This window comes from Taudactylus pleione, unplaced genomic scaffold (assembly GCF_031769625.1).
Source record: "Taudactylus pleione unplaced genomic scaffold, aTauple2 ptg000224l, whole genome shotgun sequence".
NCBI classification, from domain to species: domain Eukaryota; kingdom Metazoa; phylum Chordata; class Amphibia; order Anura; family Myobatrachidae; genus Taudactylus; species Taudactylus pleione.
The window spans coordinates 1-6699 of record NW_028284626.1 but is presented as its reverse complement, the minus strand read 5'-3'; positions in this window follow the sequence as shown (position 1 = coordinate 6699).

Here is a 6699-nt window from a genome sequence, read left to right as displayed (position 1 = left end):
CCACAATAACAATGTATAGAGTGTATTTCTGATTCATTTAATGTTATCTTTATTGAAAAAAACAGTGCTTTTCTTTCACAAATAAGGAAACTTCTAAGTGATTCCAAACTTTTGAACGGTAGCGTGTGTGTGTGTGTGTGTGTGTGTGTGTGTGTGTGTGTATATATATATATATATATATATATATATATATATATATATAGAGAGTTGGGTGGGCAGCACTACTCCCGTCAACTTGTAGTAAAGCTTAGGCCCCAGGTTTGTTTGGTCAATTTTTCAGAGCTATATCATAGAGTTCTCTCATCAAGATACATAGCATGAGACACCTTTTATAGCAACACCACAACTGATCAGACGCCGGCAGTTTGTCACTGAGGGGTGTGTGTGTGTATATATATATAAATGTCCAAGTAGTGAATGGCACTCCCACGTAATGTATAGCAGCCTGGGTGCCCTCTGTGGATAGTCAGAAACTATCCCAATGTACCACATCAATCAGTGGCACTCCAAAAGAATTCACAGAAATGCAGGTTAGTATCACCGTTTCGATGCTCTAATGCATCGTTTCCAAGATTACAAAATACATCTGTTGAATCGTAAATAAACCTTTAATACATTCCAGCCTATAAACCTCTAAGATTCACCTGCCTAGAACCTCTAAGACAAAACCTGCCTATACCTTCTAAAACCACAAGATGTCACTAATTAGCGCTGTGTTTAATTATACCTTTAACAAAACTCTAAGACAGTTGAATAGCGGTCCAACGCGCTAAAGATTATTATTCAGGTAAGAGTACAGATGTTACCACGCTATGATCCAACAATGAGCGCAAAATAAATTGTACAAATATTATGTCATAAGGTACAGCCAATACATACGCGTGGGACCAGGTACCGGCATCAATAATGAGACCACCGTCGAACAGCATAACAGGAACACTGCAGACTGGCATCTTGTTTCAGAGCACTCACATATATACCCGTACTGGGATAAGCAATACAATAGAACACTTTGGCAGGTTCTCATTGGTTCCTCTTCTTGCTTCTTCCGTTACGGTACAATTCATAGGTCAGTGCAAAGACACAACCCAGCCTCTAACAGCCTGATTGTGTTCACCTTCCCGCTGCATAATAAATCTAATCTAACTATGGCATACAACATTTCAAGAAGTTATTCTCTCTAACATTCATATTTCATAGCTGCATGTTCTGATCTTCTCACCGATGCCACCGGAACGCTGTGGGAACAAAGTAGATCAGTACGGCACCAAACACGGTCCAATTGTCATTTACTAAGCCATAGTTACAGAAAACATTCATTTCTTTATATGCTAGCATTGCGACTAAACCAAGTAATAATTATCCTTTTTGCGTTATGGGACCATTGCTTTTAAATGTATGTATGCGGGGAGAAACAGCACTGAATTGTGTTGTGCGTCTGAGGATCAGTGGGGCACTCAGCGAGCAGCACTAAGCTGGAAGGGCATCTATGTGTGTGTGTGGCCATGCCAGTATGATTTTGGGAAGGATCACTAAAAAGCTTACTGTGTTCTGTTTAACATTGTGTGTATGAGTTGCAGGGAATTTTGCTACTTTTCAAATATAGTCTGTGTGTGATATCATACACGTAAGTCCATGCATGATGGGCCACATGCACACACATACATATATATATATATATATATATATGCACACACACATATATATATATATATATATATATATACACAAGCACACATGTATTTTTCTGATGTTTTTAAACTGCAATTGCAAAATGTGTTTATACAGTGAATTTAGTTCTCATACAGGGTGGAGGCTCCCAGCAGTGCAGTCGGAGCCCCACTCTTTATTCTGCTTGTTTTGGTTGTGGGGATGGTGTGTAGCTCCATAGCTAGGCTACATTACAATTGCCACAGCTCATATATTCTTAAGTAAAAATGCTCATAGCACCACAGTATATTGTGTCGTGTTATGGTATAGGGATTTTCTCCAGGATGGGCTTTGTATAGGATTCCAAATGCTAATAAGTTAGTGTTTATGTGTTAAACACTGTCTGCATGCATTTGAGGGAAGGCTGACTATCTATTTTTTTTTTACAAAATAGTGCTGTGAGATTTTATCATGTTGGGAAGTTATTTTTATGTGTGCTGAAAACTTTCAGTATGTGTTGGGGAAGATTATTAAAAAGCTGTTCGTGTTACTTTTTAGCAACTTTGTGTGCTGAATAGCTAAATTGCGACTTTTTAGCAATATGGCGCTGTGTTGGTATTATGTATTTTTGGCAAGATGGCGCTGTGTAAGCTTTCTTTTTCTAAAATGGAGTCTTGCTGCCATTCGCAAGATGGTGTCTTTCAGGTTTTCTAGATTGCAAACAGATTCTGTCTTACCCAATTATCCGGTTTCGACAGTCCACCCTTTGATAGCCAATCAAGCGCTATCACAACCTATTCTGAATCTGTTTAGCCATGCATGAGAATATACCGTTCAATGTTATTATGGTATGACACAGTGTGGTCATTTGAACCATTCAGATAATGCATCTCTGGGAGGGACATAAAACTGCCCTCATACGCACACCGCGGATCCTTAAGGGATCATAGGAAAGATGTGGGGATGTACCTATCCTATAAGGGGAGCCTTGAAAGGGGTTGGGACTGCATTACCTAAGATGACTTAAAACAACATAAACATTATATCCATACACGACCACTCAAACTCAGGCTACATTGTTATACACTACATCATAACTCAGGATTGTAATACAGTTCTTCCTTAGTATTGTTGTTCATATTTTCACAACAATTTACTGTACTGAAATTGGACCGGCACTCCGCTGGTTTGGTATAGCACTCCTCCTCTCGATTTCACTCCATTACACCAGCATCAGCTCCCGCCTCCTCCATCTATCCTCCGTCACAAGAACCAGGAATCTCCAGATAAACCAATCATGATGGAAATTCTGAAAGAAGAGTACACACATGAACACAGCAGAACGGTTCTTTTGCTGTGACACTGATCTACAATTTTCTTTTAGCTCAGGTTTCTCACTGTCACCTTTTAATTTTTCCGGAACAGGTTTGCAATTGCCAGATCCTCATTATTTGCTTCAACTCTGCCCTGCTTCTCCACCGGTTGATTAACCTTTCTGAGTGGCATGGACCCAGGTGTCTCTCTCGGCCACCTTCAAGGATGTGGCACTCGTCAACAGCACCTGGTACGGCCCCTCCCATCGATCTATTAGGCAACCTGAGCGTAAAAAATTTCGGACCATAACATATTCTCCAGGTTTGACATCATGACAGTTTATCTCTGGCATATCGGGTGACAACAATTTAAATTTCTGCTGTTGCTGCAACTGTTTGCTCATTGTTATAAGATACTTAACAGTGACCTCGCTGTTACTCTTCACATCTTTCTGTGGGCTTATAATTAAATGAGGTTGTCTACCAAACAGTATTTCAAATGGGGACAGATTAAGTTTAGGCCTAGGAGTGGTCCTTATGCTATGTAGGACCAAAGGTAGTGCTTCTGGCCATGCTAGTCCAGTCTCAGCCATGATCTTACTTAATTTGTTTTTAATAGTGCCGTTCACTCTCTCTACCTTGGCACTGGCTTGGGGTCGATATGGGGTGTGGAGTTTGCTATCAATACCCATCAATTTACACATTATCTGGAAGACGTCCCCGGTGAAATGGGTACCCCTATCACTTTCAATCATTCTAGGGATACCATACCTGCATACAAATTCCTGTACAATCTTTTTAGCAGTGAATACAGCAGTATTAGTGGCCGCTGGGTATGCCTCTACCCAATTAGAAAATACATCGGTTCAAACTAACACATACTTGAGATTCCTGCAGGGTGGTAATTGGATGAAATCAATTTGTACTACCTGGAAAGGACCGTCAGTCGGGGGAATGTGGGATGGTTCATTAGGGATCGTTTTCCCTATGTTCTTCCTCAAACAGGTCAGACAGGACATTGCTCTCTTTTCTGCTTGTGAAGAAAAACCCGGTGCGTACCAATATGCCTTCACTAACTTACACATACCTTGTTTTCCCAAGTGAGTCAGTCCGTGCGCTGCCTCTGCCAGGCTTGGGTAATACACCTTAGGTGCCACCGGCTTACCTTGTCCGTCCCTCCAGAGTCCAGAGGGCTCTTGCCCACATCCCTTAGACTTCCAGGTTGCTTTCTCTTGGGTAGAACACAAATTTTGCATCTCAATTAATTTCTGCATGTCAACTGTTTGGAAAACCATTACTTGTTCTATGGGTACATTTGTTTTTAAACCTGCTGCCCACTTGTCAGCTTCATCCGCCCTGTTGTTGCCCAATTATACCGGATCTTCCTCACATGTGTGGGCTTTACACTTTCATTTTGGGCAACTGAATTGCTTTTAATAATCCTTTTATGTGTCTGGAATGTGCGACTGGTGTGCCTGCTGCTGTCATAAAAATTCTCAGACGCCATAGAGCTCCGAAATCGCGAACCACCCCGAACGCATACCTAGAGTCTGTTTAAATGTTAGCAGATTTGCATGCTGCCAATTCTCAGTGCTACTAAGCACTCAGTGCTAGTGCACACGCTCTTCTCAGTGCTACTAACTCTGCCACTTGGGCTGAGTGAGGAGGACCAAGAGGTTCAGCTTCTATGATGTCTGTGTCATCTACAACAGCATAACCTGTACATAACTCACCTGTGTCCGTTTGTCTATGGCAACTTCCATCTGTGTAAAATGTCACATCTGCATTCTCTAAAGGTATGTCACGTATGTCAGGTCTAGCGGTAAAGGTCTGGTTAAGATAATCCATACAATCATGCATATCAATACCTTTGCAAAACTCACTTTCTACCAGAGACTCATCCTCCACCCTTTGTGCATTCTTATGCACATACAGTAAGTACGTTGCTGGATTTAATGTATTACACTGCTTTATAGTGATGTTTGAGGGTGCTATTAGAGCTAGTTCCCATTTGGTGAATCTAGCTGAGGATACGTGTCTGGTTTGGGCAGAGTTCAACAGGGCAGACACAGCATGTGGGGTATAGACAATCATATCATGGCCTAATACCACATCCTCACTTTTGCTGACCAATAGAGCCATTGCTGCTACACTTCTCAAACAGGTTGGGAGTGATCTCGCCACAGTGTCCAATTGTGCACTGTAATATGCTACGGGCCTACTGGCATCCCCATGTTTTTGTGTAAGGACACCTGCAGCACAACCATCAGCTTCCGTACAATACAAATCAAAGGTTTTTCATAATCAGGTATTCCCAATGCAGGAGCTCTTGTCAGACTATCCTTAAGATTAAGGAAAGCCTGTTCTGATTCCTCTGTGTGTATGACACGATCGGGCTTTGAGGAAGAGACTAATTCCTGTAAAGGTAAGGCCAAAATAGAAAACCCTGGTATCCACATTCTACAGTATCCACACATTCCCAAGAAGGTACGAATTTGCTGTTGATTCTGCGGCAGTGTCATGTTTTGTATAGCCTGGATTCTATCTGTAGTGAGATGTCGCAGCCCCTGGGTTAGGCAGTGTCCCAAGTATTTAACTCTGGATTGGCACGGCTGTAGTTTGTCCTTAGCAACCTTGTGTCCTGTTTGCGAGAGATGAAGCAACAAAAGTTTAGTATCATTCAAACATGACAAACGAGTCAGAACATAGCAATAAATCATCTACATATTGAATTAGAACAGATCCATTGGCGGGTTGAAAAGACTGTAAACAATCGTGTAATGCCTGGGAAAAGATACTGGGGCTGTCTATGAAACCCTGGGGTAATCGTGTCCATGTGTATTGTACACCCCTGTATGTGAATGCAAATAGGTACTGACAGTCAGGATGAAGAGGTACAGAGAAGAAAGCAGAACAAAGGTCAATGACAGTGAAATGGGTTGCATTTGGTGGAATTTGCATACGGATGACAGCTGGATTCGACACTACGGGAAATTGGCTCTCCTCCACCTTATTAACCCCTCTAAGGTATTGTACCAGCCTATAACCCCTCCCATCAGCCTTCACTGGAATAATGGGACTGTTGGCTACACTTGCTGTATGGACTAAAATTCCCTGCTGCAATAACCGCTCAATTATGGGATACACCCCTAACTCTACCTCCTGTTTTAGTGGATATTGGGGAATTTTTGGGACTTGCCTTCCGCTTTTTAAATTTACCATTACAGGGCTTACGTTTGCCATTAATCCAGTGTCCTGTCCATCTTTAGTCCAAAGGGAATCTGGAATTAGGGACATTTCATCTACCTGTGATGGAGTTTCATTTAAAACTGTAGAGTGATACATTATCCTTTGAGGAGTATCTAACATATCCCGCACCTCGTATTCCATTCTCTCTGGGATATCTAAAAATACACCATCAGGGGTGCAATATATAACACATCCCAGCTTACATAACAAGTCTCTGCCCAGTAGGTTAGTAGGAGCCGCAGCAGCCAGGAGAAAAGAATGCCTGGTATGCAACAGCCCAATAGTAACCTCTGTGGACTTTGTTAAAGGATAATGTTCCACTTTACCTGTTACACCCATTGTTGGTACTGTCTCGTTGGTCACCTGCAAATTAACGGGAGATTTTAGCACCGACCTGGTCGCCCCTGTGTCTACAAGAAAAGGATATTCAGTACCAGCTACATCAACCATCATGACCGGTTCTTCCCTAGTACTTCCCGTTAACCTG